General features: G+C 39.6%; 1 protein-coding gene and 1 pseudogene across 7 annotated transcripts in view; one reads left to right on the top strand and one right to left on the bottom strand.

Annotated features, from left to right (window-relative positions):
- The first annotated feature begins 7546 nt into the window (after positions 1-7546).
- Positions 7547-22981, top strand: part of CDC42SE2 (CDC42 small effector 2) — a 121118-nt gene continuing 105683 nt past the window's right edge. For 4 of the 7 annotated variants that reach the window (XM_045999930.1, XM_045999934.1, XM_045999928.1 and 1 more), the window contains exon 1: positions 7548-7672. The gene's annotated coding sequence lies outside the window, so the exon portion shown is untranslated. Of the gene's footprint in view, positions 7673-21948; positions 21967-22981 lie in introns of those variants that run through there. The other 3 variants (XM_045999929.1, XM_045999935.1, XM_045999932.1) reach the window with 3 other exon arrangements.
- The window catches only part of LOC123939267, a 53021-nt pseudogene continuing 38249 nt past the window's right edge, over positions 8210-22981 (bottom strand).

The raw sequence follows: 22981 nt of genomic DNA, 5'->3' as shown, positions 1-22981 counted from the left end.
TTTCTAATGCTGTACAACAAATTACGATCAGTGGCTTTAAACAACACCCATTTATTAGCTCACATTATCTGTAGGTGAGAAGTCCCACATGTCATTGCTGAATTCTTGTTCATGGTTATCACGTGGCTGAAATCAAGGTGCCTGCAATTCTGAGCTCTCGTCTGGAGACTTGGGGGGGCATAAATCTGCTTCCAAGTACATTATTGTTGGCAGTATTCATGCTCCTTGTGAGTAATAGGACTTAGGTCCCTGTTTCCTTGTGGCTGTCTACCAGGGGCCATTCCTTCTTTCTGGAGATGGAGTGTATTCCTTGACATGTACCCCATACCCCGTCTTCCAGCCAGCAATGGCTCATCAAGTCTTTTTCATGTTTTGAGTTTCCTTGACTTCTCCTTCTGCCACTAGTGGTAGAAAACACTCTACTTGAAATGTTCTTGTAGTGAGATGGGGCTCACCCTGATAATCTTTTTTTAAGGTCAACTGTGAAACAAAACATAACATAATCATGGGACTATCTCATCCAGGGAATGAGAGCACCACATATTGGGGTAGTGGGTGGTACATTTTCATCAATCTGCCCACTATAGTCCTGGGGATTATATAAAACATGTACATAACCACAGTGGCGATGACACAGAGCCAACTATCAAAATTCTCCCAGCTACTTAGCTTTGCTAGTCACAGGGAGAAAAGCAAGAGCTGTCTTACTATCAGGTAGTAACACCTGCCAGGGAAGGAATGGAGGATGGGACATGAAAGATCCTAGTGTGCTCCTTTCCCTTTTTTCCAGTTATACCCTCAAATCTTACTCATCATAAACTTTCCTTGTGAAAGCAACACAAAGGTTAAGGGCATTAGGTGAAACTGTAACATTTCTGTCCTACCTGGTTTAAGGGCAGCAATGTCCAGACATTTTGAGGTATGTTGGAGCTTCCACCTCTCCTCTTGCTAAAGCCCTAGTAAACTGCAGAGGTGTGAGTCCTACTGGTTCCTTCTGAATGGTCTCCTAAGAGGTCGCTGGGGCCCGTTTTCCTGGTCTCTGAGCTAAAGACTTTCCTCAAGGTGCAGGGAGTAGCACCCTCTTCCCAGCACAGTACAGACCTCAGACCCTCTTGGTTACCTGCCTTTTGGACTCTTTCCCCACTCTCGTATGCCAGTCTGCCAATATTCAGCTCAAAATCCATTGTGGCTCTTGCTCTTCCTGGGAACTCGCCTTTAATTAAGTGCTAGTTGCTGAAGTTTTCTTTGCTAAACTTTGTGCTCTCCTAAGTGCCACATCGCCTTTCTTTTTATTGCTACTATTGTTTCCTTGAGAGGTTTCTTTTAGCTGACTCCTTTTAATTGTTAACAAATGTGTCAAAGAAATTTTTCTCACTATCACATGTGGAAAATCTGAGTTATGTGTCATATACAGCTGTTAACTGTAAGGAAAAAAAGGAAAAAAAAATTGTTAGTCACTGGTAGTCTCTAACCTGACATAGCAGAATGCCTCTCAAAAGGCTCCTTTTTTCTTTAGTTGTCCCCAGGGGCATTTTTATTACAGTTCCTAATGCTTTTTGTTGTTTTTGTTTTTATTTTTGTTTTGTTTTGTTTCATTTTTTGGTTTTTGGTTTTTGTTTCGAGCTGAGGGGCTATAATGCGATTACATTTAACCCTTGAACATCATGGGTTTGAACTGTGTGGGTCCACTTACAGACATACTGTTTTTGATAAATATAGCTTAGTACTATAAATGTATTTTTTTAAGGAATTTTTTTTCTTCCTTAGGATTTTCGTAGTAACATTTTTTTCCCTCTAGCTTAGTTTATGGTAAGAATACAAACACATGTCCCATAAAAAATATGTCATATGGGGCACCTGGGTGGCTCAGTCGGTTAAGCTTCTGACTCTTGATTTCAGCTCAGATCATGATCTTAGGGTTGTGAGGTGGAGCCCCACATTGGACTCCATGTTGGGCATGGAGCGTCCTTAGGATTCTGTCTCTCCCTCTTTGTCTGCCCCTCCCTCCCCAGCTCACACACTCTCTCTCAAAAAACAAAAAATACCTGTTAGTTGACTATCATTATGTTATGTTATGTTATGTTATGTTATGTTATGTTATGTTATGTTATGTTATGTTATGTTATAGGTAAGACTTCTTGTCAACAGTAGGATATTAGTTAATTTTGCAGGGAGTTAAAAAAAGTTAAACATGGAAGGGCTGGGCCCCTCCCTAACCCTGCATTGTTTGGGGGTCAGCTCTACATTTGAGGCTATGTGTTGAAGCTGCAGGTCCCCAAACTACCTGTCCCTATCCTTGCCCCCTCTAACCCTGCTTCTGTTAAGTTTATAACCTAAAATCATCTCCCATACCACCAGAGGTATGCAATAAACAGAAAACACTGATCTACTCCCTTTTCCCCAGAGACCCACCTCAAATTCCTTTCCCTCTAAAAGACCTTTGCTGACCATACAGACCTCAGTGATCCCCTCCATGGCATTCATAAGGCTACTATGTCTAATTATTCAAATGCTGCTGTGTGACATTTCATTAAGGACAAAGACCATGTTTTATACTAAGTTTTCCCACAGCACTTGGTATGCTACCTGGCAAACAGCAGGCATTCAATAAATATTTGTGGTTTGATGAACAGCAAGGGGCAGCTCTGGGTAAAAGTGTGGAGTGAAGTTTGACTTAGGTTCTTCTACCTTTGACTGCCTCTATCACGGAAAGGGCCATGGATTATGATACTCCTCTGAACTGGTCATTTTCTTTTTTCTCAATCAGTTCCAGATGTCTCCCAATTTTTCTCAGTCTACCCAAATCACACTTCATGTGCTCTGTGTCTCCTTATCACGTTGACTACTAGCTAAGGTATTTGGTGTTTGCCACTAGATTTTGTTCTATTTAAAATTGTGTCACAAAAATATTTTGTATCTTCTATCACATCCAAGACAGACATATGTATACATAATAGATGCTCAATAGATATTTAAAATACAAATAAATGAATCTGTGTTATATTATTTGTGTCTTAAGGTTTTGCTATTATATTTTTAGGAAAATGTGTAAAATCACCCAAGTAATTCATTTAACATTGGTCAAGGGAATTTACTACGTTTATTAACAAGTATATAAACATTTTATGGTTTTGATTCAGAATAATAAAAATAAGATCTTCTGTTTGCCTCTTTTTTTTTTTTTTTTTTTTTTGGTCCTTCTTCAGCTCCTTCATTTGTCCACTTGGCTAATTTAAATGTTTCTTTTAAGGAGCAGTGTAAGTCTCTATAACTTTACATAGAACTGATGGTTCCTTCTCTGTATTCTGAGCATGCCATACATACTTCTAGTTAGGGGTGACCATATAATTTCTTGTCTAAACCTGGACATATTGAGAATGAAAGTGAGCACAAAAAACTATTAAGCCAGGATAAGAGGTGTCCCTGACAAACCAGGAAGTATGCTCATACTTCTTTGAAAGTAGGTATTTGCTAACTATATGTCTCTTGTCATTCAACTGTAAAGCTATTCTAGGTCTGGGCCTTATTTCTCTTAGCTGCCTTCTTATCTAGAACTGTGCCCACCACTTGTGGTGGTAGAAGAAATGTTAGTGCCTCTTTAAACATGTTCATTTAATTGCATATTATACTATCTTGCTGTAGAACTCAAACCATCCCATTTGGGTCCTATTATGAGCCATTTTCTCAGTATAAAAATATAGGGCATTGAGCTTAATTGTATGCTTGTGTAATGATGGTAGCTAGCATTTACCGGCACTTAGCATGTGCAAGGTCCAAGGCTAAGAACTTTGGTTGAGTTTGGATTTCTCACAACAATTCTTGGAGGTAAGTGTTGCTACGGTCCCATTAAGTTAGAAGAAAAGAGGGGCGCCTGGGTGGCTCAGTGGGTTAAAGCCGCTGCCTTCGGCTCAGGTCATGATCCCAGGGTCCTGGGATCGAGCCCCACATCGGGCTCTCTGCTCAGCAGGAAGCCTGCTTCCTCCTTTCTCTCCGCCTGCTTCTCTGTCTAGTTGTGATTTCTCTCTGTCAAATAAATAAAATATAAAAAAAAAAAAAGTTAGAAGAAAAGACACATTTAGAAAGATTAAGAATCTTGTTCAGGGTCACCCAGCTTATTCTGTAGCAGAGTTTGAACCCCAGACTCTGATGCCATACACCATCTCTCCTATGTGTAAGAAATAACTGTTACTAAATTTTGTAAAGTAATTTAAAAATATTAATACCATACTTTTAGAAAAAAATTCATATGCTTTTATATGTTTACAGGAGAATGTGTTTAAGTAAAGATTGCAGAATAAGGTCAATGTGGCAGCAATGTGAGGTCATGAGTAGTGATAGACAAACACATTCTTTTCATTGTTCATGGTGTTAACATCTCCATTTGTTATGACACAAATATACCGTTAGTTTTGTTGAGATCATTTTCTTGTTTTCAAACTAGTGAGTGTGCAAAGCAGTTTGTAATACAAAAAACCTTTGTACTACAACAGTTGGGTTTATTTTTAGCAGTATTTTCAGTGTACATTATGTGAATAAATTATAAACAGTATGTATTTTCTACCTTGTCCTTTTGACAAGATTCTATTTGGTAACAATTTTAAGGATAGTCATTATTGAAACATTATATTAACTCCAGAAAAATTATTATTTGGTATTATTGTAATTACAAATCATGTTTGGATGTTGATAAAACACATTATCAGTGGTTCTTAAGCAAAAGTAGTCTAATTTTATAAAAAATCTAAATTGTGAGGATAATCTGTAGTTTTAACCTGTTTTAAATCATAAAGGATAAATTAAATGCATAAAGAGACTATACTATAAATATGATACTGAGCAAATAAATATATACACAGACTTTCATACAAAAGGTATCCTTCAAGAATTGTATTCTTAATTTTTTTTTCTACTGACGAGAGGTGTGTGAATAGCTGTAGCAACTAAACTTAGATTATTATCAGGGTATTCAGTTGCATATGATGTGTTATAAACATATGGGAAGCCTGAAAACAAATGTTTACATAATGAATGTTAACTCTTATAAACAAGTGATAAGAAAAGTTACTCTTAAGGCATTCACACAAAATGACTACATTTGCAATTCAAAGGAAGGGTTAGAAACATACAAGACATATTAAGGAATTTTCTGGGTTTTTTTTGTTTTTATTTTTTTTAGCACCTCACATTTCTTTTAATTTTGAGGTAATTATAGATTCACATGGAGTTGATGAATTTCCTGGTGGGTTTTTTTTTGTTGTTTGTTTTTTGTTGTTGTTGTTGTTGTTTTTGTCTGAGGAAGTTTTTAGAACTAATATGCCTTTGAATTTCAGGTCAGAAAGTTTCCTCTAGTTTATTATGTTATTCCTATTTTTTGACGTAGGATACCAGGATATCACGGGTCAGAAAAACTGCACTGAATGTCAAGTTTTCACTGTACTCAGGGTAACTAGAAAATTAAAATACTTATATTATAATGTAGATAAAGATCTATGGTTAACTGATAGAAATTGGGACCAAGAGCAAGTTTAAAATAAAAAAAATTTTTTTCGGGGTGCCTGGGTGGCTCAGTGGGTTGGGGCCTCTGCCTTCGGCTCAGGTCATGATCCCAGGGTCCTGGCCGCAGGCTCTCTGCTCCGCAGGGGGCCTGCTTCCTCCTCTCTCTCTGCCTGCCTCTCTGCCTAGTTGTGATTTCTCTCTGTCAAATAAATAAAATATTAGAAAAAAAATTTTTCTTTGCATTTTTTATCATCTCAGGGGATTTAAACATTTCATTTATTCTAGGTGCCAGGGTACATCAGCTGAACAAAACAGACGAAATTCCATTTTGTATTAGGGAAGACAGACATTAAGAGATAACACATACAAAATAAATAAATTATAAAGACTGTTGCAAGGTTTAAAGTGTCATGGAAACAAAAAAGCCAGTTAAGAAGGAATGAGAGTTTGTGTTGGGGCGGTTGCAATTTTTTTTTTTTTTTTAAAGATTTTATTTATTTATTTGACAGAGAGAGAGATCACAAGTAGGCAGAGAGGCAGGCAGAGAGAGGAGGAAGCAGGCTTCCTGCGGAGCATAGAGACCTATGCGGGGCTCGATCCCAGGACCCTGAGATCATGACCTGAAGCAGCGGCTTAATCCACTGAGCCACCCAGGCGCCCCAGAGTGGTTGCAATTTTAAATAGTGTGGTCAGGCTAAGCATCACTGTTAGGGTGAGATTTGAGCAAAGAGTTAAAAGAGGGAAAGCAGACATTGAGGAAGAATGTTCCCAGCAGAAGGAAGAACACTTCAAACGCCCTAAGTAGTTGTCTGTCTGGACTATTCAAGTAGCAAAGGGTGGAGCTGGAGTGAGAAAGGTGAAGAGAACAGGCACAGTCAGGGACTTCGTAGGTCACAGTAAAGACGTTAGTTTTTACAGACAATGAAATGGGAGTCACTGAAAGATTTTGGCCAGATGAGACTGGAGCTGACTCTTCTTGTAAGATAGTATTCTGTTTGTTGCTCAAACAATAGGGTTGATGGTGGGCAGAGAAACCATTTAACTCGCAACTGAAGTAGGCCACTGAAGTATGATCCAAGTCAGAGAAGACAGAAGTAATGCACTGATTGGCCTGATTCTGATTTACTCTGAGAATACAACAGTCTTGCCTGACAGTGTGGAGGTGAAGATCAGTGAAAAGAAAGGGAACTAAGGACTCCACAAAGTATTTGTTATGAGCAACTAGCTAGAAGGACCGTGGCTCGGTCTTGAACGGCTTTTTGAGCAAGGGACAATTAGAAACTTAGGGGAGAAAGAAAACTAATATTGCACTAATATAATCAATCCAGATGAAGAAGACATATATATTACTACATCATATTCCAAGTGTTGTAGGCCTGAAAACTTAATGTAGGCATTTGGTAGAAGGCTGACGGCTGAATGGACACTCTTAGGTGTTACTGATTTCTGGGTTATACAAAACACAGCTAAAGAAGACTCAGATTCCAGGAGACAAGTAATTTCACACTTTTCAAATGTCAGGTGGAACTTCTAGACCGTAAAAGCCAGTTAGGACAGATTCAACGATTCTGGCGTTTACATTAATAAAAAGCGGTGTTCCCAGGATTTCAGGGCATCTTTCCACCAATTCCAACTGACAAGTGGTGCCAGGACTCGGCGCCTAGCCTGGCCAGCCTGGGAGCGTCCGAGGTCCCGCTAGGAGCGCAGGCACCGCCCCTCCGCGCGGTTCGGGGTGGGGGCGCGAGCCGCCGTTGCCAGCCACCGGGCGGAGGGCGAGGAGGGGCTGTCGTGCGCTCCCACCCAGCCCTGGTCGCCATCTTCCGACGCGTCCTTTCCCGCGCGGGCTCCAGCCCCAGCTCTCGGCCCTCCTCTCGCTTAGGAGGGGGCTTCCTAGCCCGCGCAGCTGCACGGAGCTGCGCCTTGCGGGGTCGCTGGCTCAGTCCGACGCCCAGGCGGGGCAGGGGGTGGGGCCGGCGCGGCGGCGCAGTCCTCGCGCGGCTCTCCGGGCGCGCGCCGCCTCTCGCTCCGCCCGCGCGCGAGCCTGGGCGGGGAGGGAGGGGCCAGGAAGCGGCAAGCGCGCTGGGGAGCGCAGCTGCGGGCGTGGGGGTGGCAGGAGCCGCGGAGCCGGCACCGAGAGCGGCTGCGGCTGGAGCCGGCGGTCCAGACAAAGGCGACGGTGAGTGCCCCGCCGGCCCAGATCGTGCACCGACCCCCACACCTCGCCCTCGCGGCCTCCTGGGCGGGGGCCCTCAGCCTCGAACCCCCGCCGCCGAGGGCTTGGTGGGGAGCGCGGCCCGGCCCTGCCCCCCGCGCGCTGCGGGCTGTGGGCTGAGCCTGCGGCTCCATTTTCAGGTCTGGGCGAGGTCTTCCTGCGGACCCTGCCTTTGGTTTTTCTTCCATTCCTTCTGAGAAATGGTTACATGCTCAGTTCAAAATTGACGACAGGCGGGCGGCTGAGGGAGCCAACCGCCAGCCTGATGTAAAATGGAAATGAAAAGACCCCCTCCCCCCAACTTTGCAGGTCTGGGAGTCGGGAGGGGAGGGGCGAAGGGCGGGCGGAGAGGGCCGGGGTCCTTCAGGTGAGAGTTTGGGGGTGGGGCGGGGACCCCTGCCTGCGGAGCCGGGGCTCTTTCCTGAGGCGTGCGGCGTGTTCCGCCTGCGGGTCTCGCCTCGCTTCTCTTTGGGCCCCGGAGAGAGAGCCCTGCCTGACCACCTACACGGAGGAGCTCGTGTTACTCGTACAGGTTGTCCTTCCTTTCCGCTTCAGTTGTGATTTTTGGTAACGGGTGTGGTAGGTAGCGGCTGTCTGATGCCCAATTTATCCCGAAAAGCCCCGGTGGGCCGATTTCATGTGTACTTGAAACAACATTGGAATTTCTTTATATTTGCTGTTATTTCAGATGATAAACTTTTGTAGGGGAGTTTGGTGCTGATGTTCAGTTTACAGAACTGACATTTTGTTGAAAGAGTCTGGCGTATAGTAGGTGCTCAGTAAAATATTTGAATGAATGAACGAATCTTGAAACATGAAAACTGTTTTCACAGCTAGTAAAAATTTAGGCACAAACCCTCTTGACTCAAGGGGAAAAAAAAGTTGGGAAACAACATGCAGTTTCTGTTTATATGCTGTTTTTAAAATTTTTACCCACCATACATGTAGTGTTGATGATCAGTTATTATCAGTGTTACAAGTGTAGGAAATGTAGTTGAAATGTGAAATTTTTCATTTGGAGGAAAAGTCGGTAGACCCTTTCTGTTATTTAAAAAATAGGTATTAAAAGACAAGCGTTATTTCTGATTTTCTTTCGAAAGAACAGAAATTAAAGAAGAGGTGTTTGGATTGTATTTTGTTCTTTTGAGACACCCAAAGTCTATTTCATTATGAATAGATAAGTTTTTGTGCTTTTGGCGGGGCATGGTGGCATGGTCTTCAGTTGCTTTTTGAGCCAGAGGCTCTCTAAAGTTAGGGGGAAAAGAAAACTAATGTTACACTAATTAAACCCTACCGTTTATTCAGCCGGTGTTCATTAAGCACCCATTATGTACTGGCACCTGTGTTGGTTGCTGAGTTTCTAGAAGCAAACAAAACCCACAATTACCGCTTTAACCTGAGCGTGAAGTTCTTTCCTCATTATCGATGTTGCCAGTAAGGACTGTCTTACACCCCTACTGCCTACTTACAGGAAAGCTGGCAAGTGGAGTGCAGGAAGTATGGATCCCTAAGAGGCTATTTAAAGGTTAATAAGTAACTTCATAGGGCTGAGATTATTGGTTCGCATTTTCTTACTGTCAGTTTAATAAAATCAGTGTACATTTTAAAATGAAGGGAGGAAAAGGTTTAACAAACTAATTTTTTCCCCTCCTTCCATAGTGGATGATTTTGGTACAGTGTGTTTATTGAAGAGTAATGTACTTCTGGTTGTTTTCTGTAAATAATCTTTGCTATACAGTATTTTCTATTTTTTTAATTCTCCAAGGAGAAACAGTAGATTACTTTTCTACAAGAAATGTTTTAAATAAAGCACCTATTTGGAAGTTTTATTTTGACCTTTTAGTTGCTATTTACAGATAAATACAGTATTGACTTAATCATGGTGAAAAGGGAAGGACTATTAGTGATAATTTGTGGTTCCATATTTGGACTTTCCCGCTAGTATTGTGACTGTGATGTAACTGCTTACTAAAAGGAGAATGCTGTTTGTAGTATTTATTCTGAACATAAGGTTGCATTGTGTGCGTTTGTCTTAAATACATAGGATTTTTTTTTAAGTGCTTTTTTAATTTGGCCTCATCTGAAAGCCAAATTGATGTGTTCCAGTGTCATTTTTTTGAGCATTAAAAAATAATGTAGATTAATAAATTTTTTCATAGATGGCATTTCAGTTTAGGTAGACCCTTTTGACTTGTTAACACCTTATACATTATTGAAGATAATTTGTACTTTCAGATAGAGCTTTCAGGTTTTTAGGTTGGCTCTTTGTTTTTTGTGGTTGTGCCTGGGAGTAATGTGGAAAGTAATCTCTTAAATTTTAGTGGTAGAGGGTTTTGTTTTATTATTATTTCTTTTAATGTACATTTATTGCAGGAAGAGTTACTTTGACAATATACTGTTGATAGTCTGGTGCTGATGAGAAACCTAGTGTAGTAGGTGATAATAGTGATGTTGAAGAAAGTGTAAACAAGTTCTGATACGTTGAATAAAATGCTTGGTGTATTGTATTTGGTTAAGAACTTCATCATCAGAACTTGTAACAGTCAACAGTGTAGAGAAATACTCACATTTTTTCAAGAAATGAGAACCCATGGGGTACCTGAGTGGTTTGGTAGGTTAAACATCTGCCTTTGGCCCAGGTTGTATGTAATCTCAGGATCCTAGGATTGAGCCCTGCGCCTGCTTCTCCCTCTCCCTCTGCCACTCCCCCTGTTTGTGCTGTCTTGCTCTGTCTCTGTCAAATAAATAAAAAAATCTTTAAAAAAAAAACAAAACCCATGATTACGTTTTTGTACCTTAAAAAAATACTGTATTATCATAGTATTATTTCTTTAAAAAAATTATTTTTTATTTTTTATTTTTTTTATTTGACAGGGATCATAAGTAGACAGAGAGGCAGGCAGAGAAAGAGAAGGAAGCAGGCTCCCAGCTGTGCAGAGAGCCTGATGCTGGGCTCAATCCCAGGACCCTGGGATCATGACCTGAGCCGGAGGCAGAGGCTTTAACCCACTGAGCCATCCATGCACCCCCATAGTATTATTTCTATCTCAGAATAGTTTATAATGTTTTGAGTCTAAATAAATTCCAGGATCATCCCATTTTATAATTGTTAGAGATTTGAAATGATGCTTTCTTCCTCAGGGTATGTGTGTGGGACAGGATGGGACTAGGGAGTTTGTTCATTTTTTTTTTTGTTTTTTTTTAAAGATTTATTTATTTGACAGATAGAGATTACAGTAGGCAAGTAAGCAGAGAGGCAGGCAGAGAGAGAGAGAGGAGGGAGCAGGCTCCCAGCCAAGCAGAGAGCCCGATGCGGGGCTCGATCCCAGGACCCTGGGATCATGACCTGAGCAGAAGGCAGAGGCCTTAACCCGCTGAGCCACCCAGGCGCCCCATTGTTCGTTTTTTTTTAAGACCCTTCAGAATTCTTTACAAAGTGTTTCCTTTATCGTATGTAATTAATAAAGTGATTAAGAATGATGCCCATAAAAAAAGCATTGCAGCTGTGCTCATTTTTGTATAGATCATTAGAGTATCGATTAGCATTTGTATAAAAACATTTCCAAAATGCTTTGTAAGTAATTTGTCACATTTGTTCTCTAGAACAGGTTACTATTACATTTTTTATATCCCAGGTGTCACTTTTTGGAAGTGTTTAGGTTTTCATCTGCTTTTGGATGAGTTTGGGGTACTTTTGTTAACACGTCTTAAATTTTTTATTTTTTCTCACAACTGGAAATGTGTATTGGTTTTCATCTGTTGTAGTGTTCTTTTTTTTTTTTTTTTTTTTTTTATTTATTTGACAGAGAGAAATCACAACTAGGCAGAGAGGCAGGCAGAGAGAGAGGAGGAAGCAGGCTCCCCGCGGAGCAGAGAGCCCGATGTGGGGCTCGATCCCAGGACCCTGGGATCATGACCTGAGCCGAAGGCAGAGGCTTTAACCCACTGAGCCACCCAGGCGCCCCTGTTGTAGTGTTCTTAATCTCAGTCCCCGTGAAATATTTTTAGCATTGTACTGAAAAGTATTAGTGATGTTTTTGAGAGGAACATTATGGGTTCCCTGTACATTGTTGAGAAGAACTGAGTGAAATTGTACTTACCCTTAATTCTTACTTATTAGTTAGGTGAGGGAATTTATCCTGATTTTTTTCCCATACTAGGTGGAAAAACTTGAAATTTAGCTTATTAATAATTAACTTCATGCATACTGCTGCCTCACATCAAAGCTTAAGAATATTGGAGCTTTTCTATAATACAAACAAATAACAGGACAGGATTTAGCTGAAAGAGTTATGGGAATCCATCCAAAGGGAGTTTCTGAACTGAAAGCCAAAAGACTTGGTAATAAGCTATCTTTATCATGACACCATAAAATACCTTCAAATGTATTTTAGTCAAAATGGATTACAGTAAAACAAACTCCCTCTTTTTCCTAGAAAGCATTAGATAACTGCATGTTAAATTTAAGTATCTTTGAAAATGACTAAATGATGAACACTGAATTTTTTTTTTTAAGATTTTATTTATTTATTTGACAGAGACACAGCAAGAGAGGGAACTCAAGCAGGGGAATGGGAGAGGGAGAAGCAGGCTTTCCTCCGAGCAGGGAGCCTGATGCAGGCCTTGGTGCCGGCCTCGGTGCCAGGACCCTGGGATCATGAACTGAGCGGAAGGCAGACACTTAATGACTGAGCCACCCAGGTGCCCTTAAATTTTTATTTTATATCTTATGCTATTAGAAATTCATGCTAAAATTTGTTAAATCTTTGATTGGATTATTGTAAGCATCTTTTAGTAAAACATAAAATCATTTTGTTCCCTGTAGCTTAATAATATACTTCCAATTTTTGCTTAATAAAGCAAAAATGAATTTTTTGTATATTCAGAATTGTATATATTTTGCACTTACATATGGTGAGAACCCATGGGTACTTGTGGAACTGTTATGTGCAGTGGATGAGACTTGATAAAACTTAAACAACTCTCTCCCTGTACCTTCAAGCTGTCGCTATAGAGTAAGTATTTCCCTGCCTCTGGAGGTAGGGAAGGTCAGGTAGCTTTTCTAGTTAGTTTTAGGTAATGAGAATTCTTGTGCTTACTTGTCAATGATAGTGTTATTTAGTCATTACAAGATACAGTTCAGTATAATATTCATTGTTAAAACTCTTACACAATTTAGAACTTCTCTTTATGGCTCAGAACTTCTTGAGCCCTAGAAGTCTGCTTTGGAGCAAGAGTCCTAGTAGGCATCTTTTATTTTACCAGTGTCACTGTGCTGTCCATTCAGCTGCCCAGGGTCTAACTCGGTGGGGAGAGAGAATTGGGGGTGGTGGTGGTGGTATGTTTTTAATGTGGCTCATCCTCTCGTGCTCTGGCATTGGTGCCTTCTGGAATCAGACAGGTTGTTCAAAGTGGACTTTCTCCAGAAGTGCTGGAAATGGTTTTCTTGGGGATTCCACATCTGGGAACCTTCCAGCTACAATTCTTGTGATATAATTCTTCCATTACTGTCCCTTCATCTTCCAGTTTCTCTCATCTGCAGGCTCACTGTGCCTAAGGAGAGGTTTTGCTTTAGTCTTCACAGAAGTTCTGTAACTTTTTAACCGGACCTGCTCTTTACTAAGATTATTTCATAATACGCAGTTTCATGCATTCCACTCTGACCTCAACATTGTACCTTTCCAGCTCTTTCTGTTAATTATCCCCACTTAAACAGGACTTCTGTGTCTGGGACCTATAGCATGTTGCTAATGTACTGTCCCAAGCCTTCCTCCATATCCATGCTGTGGATATGGATATGGATCCGAATCTGTGGTCCTCTGTTACAGATTTTACTTTTGTACACCCTCAGTTCTCTGTAGCACTTCTTTACTGTACTCATCTGGCAATCTGCCCCTACCCCTTCTCCATCTAGTCTAGCCTGTACATGGCATTTGAGTGCGACTTGAGGGAAAAAAACACCAATGCTGACTTCATCTCCCTGTAAATTCAGGAGGGTTCTTCATGCTCCCACAGTTCTGTAATTTTTAAAGTAATCCCTACACCCAGCATGGCACTCCGGCTCAGAAGCCTGAGATCAAGAGTCACACATTCCACTGCCTAAGTCAGCTAGGTGCCCCAGTTCTGTAATCTTAGTACATTTGTTGATTGAATCACTCTCCCACTCCCCTAAATGACTATTTTACATTTCTCTTGAAACTCTCTCACCTCTTTGCATTTTCAGCTGATGACTGTTTCCTGTATATTAAAAATGAAAGCAATCAGAAGAAACTTTTTAATCTCTTTTTGCATTTATACCCACACTCTCTGCATTTTCTCTTATGCTATGAACATGGATTCCATTCATCTTGTCCTTGGTTCTATCCCCTTCTCTGGTCAAGGACATTGCATTGCCTCAGTATTCATCCCAGGCTCCTGCCTGCCAATGAGCTGCGTCATCCCTGTTTGCTATTTCTACTTGATCATTCCTGTCTGTGTAGAGATATGCTGAACTATCTCCCATCTTTAAAACAAACAAACCTCCCTCAACACCACATTTTTCTTATTTATGGCCATCAGTCCTCTGTTCACTCTTTTGGATCCATTACATTCAGTTTTTTTTTTCTTTTATCTTCTTTTCTTTTTCACTCTAACTACTCTTGTTGAGGTTAGTAATGACCTTCTTGGTGATATATTCCCTAGTCAGTTCTCAGTCCTAATCCTCTTGATGTAGCAGCGGCATTTGTCATGGTTGATAATTTTCTTCTCTTTGAAACCTTTTTTTTCTTTGCTTCTGGGACACTATTACTTATTTTTAGTTTGTTTTTCTGATTCTTTTTTGTAGCCCCAACTTTTAAAAAATAAGGCAGTTTCCCAGAGCTCTATGTTTAAGTCTCTTCTATATTTATATGTAGTCCTTTGTAATCTCATCCTATTCTCTAGCTAGAATTACCATATATTTCAAACTAAAAATGTTCTCTTCAGCTTGGATCTCTTTCCTGACCTCCACACATGTGTACCCAACTTTTGAGTCAACATTCCTAATTAGGTATCCCGTATTTCATAAGTCAAAACTGAACTTTTCATCTTTGTTTCTCTCCTACCCCAATGATTGTTCTTATCCCATCTCTCTCATCTTAGAGGTGTCAATCCCATCTTTTAGTTTTTTGTGGCTGAAACCTAGTAGACACTCTTTTTTTTTTTTTTAAGATTTTATTTATTTGAGAGAGAATGAGAGAGAGTGCACGAGAGGGGGGGAAGAGTCAGAGGGAGAAGGGGACTCCCTGCTGAGCTGAGAGCCTGATGCAGAACTTGATCCTGGGATTCCAGGGTGATGACCTGAGCCAAAGGCAGTCGCTTAACCAACTGAGCCACCCAGGCACCCCCTTGTAGACATTGTTGATTTCACTTTCTCACACCCCCACATCTAATTCAAAATAATGTATCATGAAAGTATGTCCTGTATTTAAAATCTATCATAAGACCACTCATGACACTCTTTTCTAAGTAACCATCATCTCTTGCCTATCTTATTTTAGCAGTCTCTTTCCTGGTCTCTTTGCTGCTTCTGCTCTTTTCTGTTCTCAGGACAGTAGCCAGGGTGATCCTTTTGAGATGAAGTTTAATTATGTTACTTTGATGATCAAAATCCTTCAGTGGCTTTCCTGAGAGCAAAAGCCAGAATACAACAGGGCCTCCAAGGCCCTCCATCATCTGTGCCTTCTACCTCTCTGATGATATGTCCTATTACTTTCTCCTTGGTTTATTCCATGCCAGGCATATGGGTGTTCTTGAGCTTTCTTGAACCTGCCAAGAACAGTTTTGCTTTAGTATCCTTAGGGAAAGAGCTTCCTTTTATTCACTGCAGAATATCCAGTATTTATAACAGAGACATGCCCATGATGGGCATTTACATTTGCTAAATGAGTGACTGCTTATCTTGTTATTCATGTCTTTGAAAACAGCTTTTATGTATGTTTGTATAACCAAAAGTATTTTGACTAAAAATATTTCACTTAAAACCATGTAGTCCTAGAAGAATTAAGTAAAAACTTTTAGATACAAGGAGAAAAAGTATGTTAGATTAATTTTCGTGTATGGAAAGTGAAAATATGTGGGAAAATGGTTATGGACAGAAGAGGTAGGAAAGCAACAGAGAGGTAAAGTAAATGGAATAAAAAGAAAAGGCTGATTTGGAAGTAGGGTGACAACACTTAAACTATCTTTGGCTTGCTCCATACTTCTTTTGGGCTCTTTCTTGAATTCTTTTTTTTTAAAAGATTTTATTTATTTGTTTGACAGAGAAAGAGAGAGAGCAAGAGCTCGCGCACAAGCAGGGGAAGCTGGAGAGGGAGAAGCAGGCTTCTCACTGAACAGGAAGCCCAAGGCGGGGATCCATCCCAGGATCCTGGGATTCATGACCTGAGCTGAAGGCAGACAGTTAATGACTGAGCTGCCCAGGTGCCCTTATTTCTAGAATTCTGAGGGTTGGTAATTTACATGGACTTGGGCTATATTACACTTTTCTTTTATCAGGGATATTGGTTCAAGTGAGTTTGGGATCCAAAACTTGGTTTTCTATTGCCAAACTCCTTTTGTTAAAAAGAAGTAAGTTGCTATTATCTGACTTTATCTGAGGATATTCTTAGTATTTCTTAATTGTTTTGTAGAGAGCCCCAAACAGAGGTGTCATAGCTTTAGAGAGAGATTTTCAGCATACACAAATTTATTAGTATGCTGTGTTCTCTTGGTTTGCACAGCATGTTTACCACCCCCTCGGAAAAGGTGGGGGCCTATAAGTAGTTTTATTGTAGTTCTGTGGTAAGCTAGCAGCTAGCTACATTAATGTGCACAATTTTATTGAGTAGTATTTATAAGCATACTTGTGCTCATAAATGAAAAATATTTGAATGCTTATAAATGCATTTTTAAGATTATAATTTAATATTTAGGTAGGAAAAAGGAGTGTGGGGGAAATTAATGATAATGCAAACTTTCAGTCTTTCATTATGCTGAGCCAAGATTTTGTAAACCCTTTTAAAATTAATTAATTAATTTTAGAGATTTTATTTTTAAGTAATCTCTGCACCAAACAGGCTCAAATCCACAACCCCGAGACCAAGAATAACATGCTCCACTGACTGAGCCCAGCAGGTGCCCCTAAAATTTATTTTTAAACTCTTTTTTTTCTAAGTTATAAGTCTCATTTCCTGCTGATTAAAAAAAAATCTTTTAGGGGTTGCTTGGGTGGCTCAGTTGGTTAAGTATCTGTCTTTGGCTTGGGTCATGATCCTCGGATTCTGTGATTGAGTGCCTGGTGGGCTCCCTGCTCAGCAGGAAGCCTGCTTCTCCCTTTCCTTATGCCTCCGCCCGCTCCCCCTCACTCCCGTGTGTGTGCGCGCGCACGCATGTGTACTCACACTCTTCTTGCAAATGGTTAAATCTTTAAAAAAATCACTTAAAGAAATTGTTAAAAGAAGTGGCTTAGAAGTTCCTGAATGAATAATTTTTTATGCACTAAGCATAAATTATTCTCCAAAAACCAGTCTAAACATTTTCCTATTTTTATGTAATATGCAGTAATTTGTCTTGATTGACTTGTCTGATGGACAAGTCATGTGGCCATAATTTCATGTGGCCATAATGCGGACTTAATTTTCATGGTCATAGAGGTATGGGTATATATGTGTTGGTATGTATTGTTTGTTCTTGTAATATGTAGATGTAATATAAACTTGTATATGCTTTATATTTTACTTTAACTCCTAAGCAGTAATATCTGTAAGTCCGATTTGGTATATTTTTCTTTCATATTAAATAGGGAATTAAAATATAAAAATTTTCATATTAAAACATGACATTTTTAAAAGTTTATTTACAAATCTTGTAAAATTTTGTAAAATTTTACAAATCTTGTAAAATCTTGTAAAATTTTACAAAATCTTGTAAAATCATTTTGGATGACATACTAACAAGTGTTTTCCTACGGTTTTGAATTAATTGTTCTATTTTGCAGGGTAATTATGTAATCTTCATTAGAATTTGACATTGGTCTATCTGAATTCATGTTACCATTTCACATATGAAATACCCATATTGGATTAATAAGATCCTTGTTTCTGGGATACCTGGGTGGCTCAGTCTGTTAAGCATACTTCTTTTGATTTTGATTGAGGTCATTATCTCAGGTGGTGAGATAGAGCCCTGCATTGGGCTTTGCACTGGGTGGTGGGCTCTGTGCTGAGCATGGAGTCTGATTAAGATTTCCACATCTTAGGGCGCCTGGGTGGCTCAGTGGGTTGGACCGCTGCCTTCGGCTCTGGTCATGATCTCAGGGTCCTGGGATCAAGTCCCGCGTCAGGCTGTCTGCTCAGTGGCGAGCCTGCTTCCCCCTCTCTCCCTCTCTGCCTGCCTCTCTGTCTACTTGTGATCTCTGTCTGTCAAAAAAAAAAAAAAAAAAAGATTTCCACATCTGCCCCTCTCCCCCATCTCTTGCGTGCACTCATTTTCTTTCTCTCTCTCTCTCAAAAGAAAAAAAATCCCTATTTCTAAACTAGTAAGTAGTCAAACCTCTAAATTTATTTCAGGTATATTGATAGTTTGAGGCCTGCTATGGCCTGCTTTAACTTCATAATGTTCTAGGTGGATTGTGAAGTAACCAAAATAATCATATTGAGAAAAGTGAATATAAGTAATAGGCTGTCAACCAAGTCTCTTATGGGATTGTGAAAGTATGCATTCATTTATTCATTTAACAGATTTATCCCACTACCCTTCCCAGTCTACTCAGAATAAAATACAAACTGTACTCTCCCAGAAAATACAAACTCACTCACACTCTGTCTATATAATATGGACCTTACAGCCTCTCAGAGTGGCTCACCTTTGCTCACTGCCTTTAGCCACAAATTAATTTCTCAGACAGGTCTTGCTTGTTCTTGGGTTATGGTTTTTATACTAGTTGTTTCCTCTGTTTGAAATGATGGTTCCCAGATCTTTGCAAGGGTGGCCTCTTATCTTTAAGATCTCAGCTTAAGTATCACCTCATTTCCTCACCACTCAGTTTAAAATAGCACCCTCCCATCACTGTTACACTTTCTTTATAGCATTTGTCAGACCTTAAAGTAATTATATATATATATAATATGTATTTTTAAAGATTTTATTTATTTATTTGACAGAGAGAGAGGTCACAAGCAGGCAGAGAGGTAGGCAGAGATTGAGAGGGAAGCAGGCTGCCCGCTGAGTGGAGAGCCCGATGTGGGGCTCTATCCCAGGACCCTGAGACCATGACCTGAGCTGAAGGCAGAGGCTTAACCTACTGGGCCACCCAGGCACCCCAAAATAATATATTTTTAATTTAAGTGTGTCCTAAAGTAAATCACAAGCCTTATGAGAGCAAGGAACTCCTTTTTCTTGTTCCTTGCTGTCACAGTTCTCAGAACAATACATGACACTAGATAAGTGTTTAGTAAAAAAGTGTTGAATGAATAAAAATAAGGTAGTAGGGGTGCCTGGGTGGCTCAGTGGATTGAGCCGCTGCCTTCGGCTCGGGTCATGATCTCGGGTTCCTGGGATCTAGCCCCGCATCGGGCTCTCTGCTCCGCAGGGAGCCTGCTTCCTCCTCTCTCTCTCTGCCTGCCTCTCTGCCTACTTGTGATCTCTCTCTCTGTCAAATAAATAAATAAAATCTTTAAAAAAAAATAAGGTAGTAATCTCATTTATTCTTTTTTAAAGTTTATTCTTTTTTGTGAATGAATTTTAGTGCATTGATGTCTTAAAGTGTCAGAAATGTATGCCTCCTAGCCTAGGGGAGTAGGAAATGGGATTATTCAAGTAAAAGCCTGATTTAAGGGAAGTATGAAAAAATTCAGGAACTGCTCTGATGATCCTTAGATGAGAGTACTGGGTAGAAAAACTATTGGTGTGTTGGAGCTGGTGAGCGATCTTTTGCTTCTCTCCAGCTCCACATTCAGTAACATTGTGTTGGCAGCCTGAAACTGGCTATGGTAGGACAATTTATGACATGGAGATCTACAAAAGCTTTAAGTCAGGGCCTTTTTTCCAGGGAGGTAGTTATTAAATATTTATCAGCAGACCACTGGATAGAACTATATGAAATTGCTGTTTTTATGGATAAAAATGCTTGACTACTGATGAACATTTTTTCTTACGGTTTAACATAGCAGAGTTATTTTGGTTTAAAGATAATTTCTTCCTTGTGGTCTGTGAAATCAGTTCAGTCAGTGACTTTACCTCAGTGATATACCTTTTTTGTTTTTCAAAGTTGCATTCCCTTCACATCTGATGATGGTTTGTAGATTATTTTATTGTGTAAAAACTGGTTATTTGTGTGTTTGTATGTTAATTGCTTAACTGAACACCTTATTTTGTTGTTCCAACACAGGCATAAAAGATCTTGAGATGCCTTTGAAAGTGTGTTTTTTTTTTTTCTTTTTTTAAAGATTTTATTTATTTATTTGACGAGAGAGATCACAAGTAGACAGAGAGGCAGGCAGAGAGAGGGAAGCAGGCTCGCTGCTGAGCAGAGAGCCCGATGCGGGACTCGATCCCAGGACCCTGAGATCATGACCTGAGCCGAAGGCAGAGGCTTAACCCACTGAGCCACCCAGGCGCTTTTGGTTTTCCTACTGAGTTGCTACGCCCCTTGTAAGGTGTTCTTTTCCTGGTGAAGAAAGCAGAGCTGATTGGTTTGAGTCCTAGATTATTAGATAACTTTTATTTTAAAATTTGCTTTTCAGAATGATTTACAAAAATATACCTGAGTTCAGTTTTTCTTTTTTCTTTTTTTTTTTTTCCTGGCTTGTTTTCTTCTTTCGCCCTTTATCCTCTAAGTGCTTACCTGATGTCTCTGATGATTTACTTCCTGCTACTCTGATTTTTTTCCTATGGAACCATATCTCTAAATAAGTGAAATGATGTGGTCCTATTTCTCAGGTTTAGTAGGTTTTCTCTATTGTGTCTCCTGTTACCACCTGGACATTCCATGCCATTTTTCACCCTTATCTCCCCCCCCCCCCCCAGTTCTATAAAGAGATTATTTTCTTACAGGCACCTGAGGAAATTTATTTAAAAATTTCTTGAGGAAATTAATTTAAAAATTGAACTTTGTTGATTCACTAACAGGTTTTTTTTTTTTTTTTTAAAGATTGTATTTATTTATTTGACAGAGAGAGAGAGACAGCGAGAGAGGGAACACAAGCAGGGAGAGTGGGAGAAGGAGAAGCAGGCTTCCCACTGAGCAAGGAGCCTAGTGCAGGGCTCCATCCCAGGACCCTGGGATCATGACCTGAGCTGAAGGCAGATGCTTAATGACTGAGCCACCCAGGCGACCCCCCCCCTTTTTTTTAAACCGAAATAAGATCTTAGTACACAATTTAGCAAATACTGTGATCATAAAAGCATTACTTTTATTACTTCAGTTTGAAAAAATCTCTTTGGAAAGTGAAATTTTTGTTTGACAGTGGGTAAAGCTGTAAGTAAAGTTGTGATTAAAAACAATGGTGTTTATGGAGAGTAGAATTGTGGTAAGTCACCTCAACTCAAAAATTACTTGAGCAGTAATTTTTTCTTAAGAGCTCTTTTACCATTGCACAATAGTTTGATTGTGTTATACCAGCTAAGGAAAACAGTACGTGATTCTGTGTACAGTAGACTTATTTGAATAATAGCCCTAGGGTCAAATAAGGGGCTATAGATAAGTTCCTATTTTTTGCCTGCCCCAAGTCCTAGTGATGCCTTAATATTAAAATAATCTTAGAAGAAAAATATGTTTTATTCCGGGCTTTTATCTGGTTTGTGACAATTTTATTAGATATTGCTATCTTTTTTAATATATCAGAATGAAGAGTGAGGAGGTTCTTGGGGAAAAAAAGTTTTAATTTAAGAATTCTTATATTAAAAAGGATTATTGTATTAATGTTTGATTTTGTTTAATGTATGTGCAAATCCTTGTGGAAGAGTCCCTCAGATATATTGGTATATTCCATGCTTTATAAATTAGTCCTAATCTTATCAAGTAGCTGTTTTGGAAAAGTAGTTTTTTAAAGCTAATGAAGAGTCTTTTAAAGACTGAATAATTTAAAGATTTTTTTTTCTTATTTGACAGAGAGAAGCAGTGAGAGAGGGAACACAAGCAGGGGGAGTGGGAGAGGGAGAAGCAGACTCCCCACTGACCAGGGAGTCTGAAGAAGGGCTTGACCCCAGGACCTGATCATGACCTGAGCCAAAGGCAGATGCTTAACAACTGAACCGCCCAGGTGTCCAAGGGTTGTATAATTTAAATGACTTTTTCTTTATCACAGTTATGTTCATCAGCTGTGGTAAAGTAGAAAGCTGGTTTCTTACCTTGTTTTTATTTATTTTTTTAGCCTTGTCTTTTTATTTATTGTAAATTGCTTGCTCACAAGCTCCTATACTGTATATCTCTTTTTAAATAGCTGAAGTAGTCATTTCTTTTAATGTAGTGCTACTTCCTAAATGGTGCATATAATCCTGAAAACATGTCTTGTGTGGTAAAGAAAAATAAAAGGCATTATAGTTGATGTGGCCTTTTCAACTGAGATATGATCCATTTTTATGTGAAGGGGGGATTGGCAGTTCCTGAAAAAATGCTTTTCAGCGAGTGATCACATGTTTGTAAATTTGGAAGATTCAGTGTATATTGATATAAATTCAAGAAAAATGTTTAGAATTATTTTGTACATTTGCTGTTTAAGAAGTAGGTGTTTTTTAGACTTTGATTTTACAGTGGGTTTTTAGCATTTTTGTATTTATTTTGTAAGTAAGGACCTTGTTTTTATAAAATGATACCTACAAAGCTTAGAAATTAGTCACATAATAAATGGCAGAAAAAGTGTTCCAAATGTCTGATTTTCAGAGTCATTGACTTTGGAAGCATTGTTAAGTGGCAGAAAGAATAGGGACTTTGGAATTAGGCACACCTTAGTTTGATCCATAACTTTGTCACATACTTGTGGCGTGGCCAAGGCCTCAGTCTCTGTGATTTTAATTTTCTTTCTCGATTAAATGAGGGTAAAAGGTTTGGTCGGATTAAAGTAATTGGCTTGTAGAAAGTGTTAATAATACTTCATTTCCTTTTTGCTGCCTCATATTATTATTTATTTAAAGATTTTATTTTATTTATTTGACAGAGATCACAAGTAGGCAGAGAGGCAGGCAGAGAGAGAGGGAGGAAGCAGGCTCCCCGCTGAGCAGAGAGCCCAATGCGAAGCTCGATTCCAGGACCCTGAGACCATGACCTGAGCCGAAGGC

Source organism: Meles meles, chromosome 3 (assembly GCF_922984935.1).
Source record: "Meles meles chromosome 3, mMelMel3.1 paternal haplotype, whole genome shotgun sequence".
Lineage (NCBI taxonomy): Eukaryota > Metazoa > Chordata > Mammalia > Carnivora > Mustelidae > Meles > Meles meles.
The sequence above is the reverse complement of the archived record's forward strand: the minus strand, read 5'-3'. Positions and strand labels throughout refer to the sequence as shown.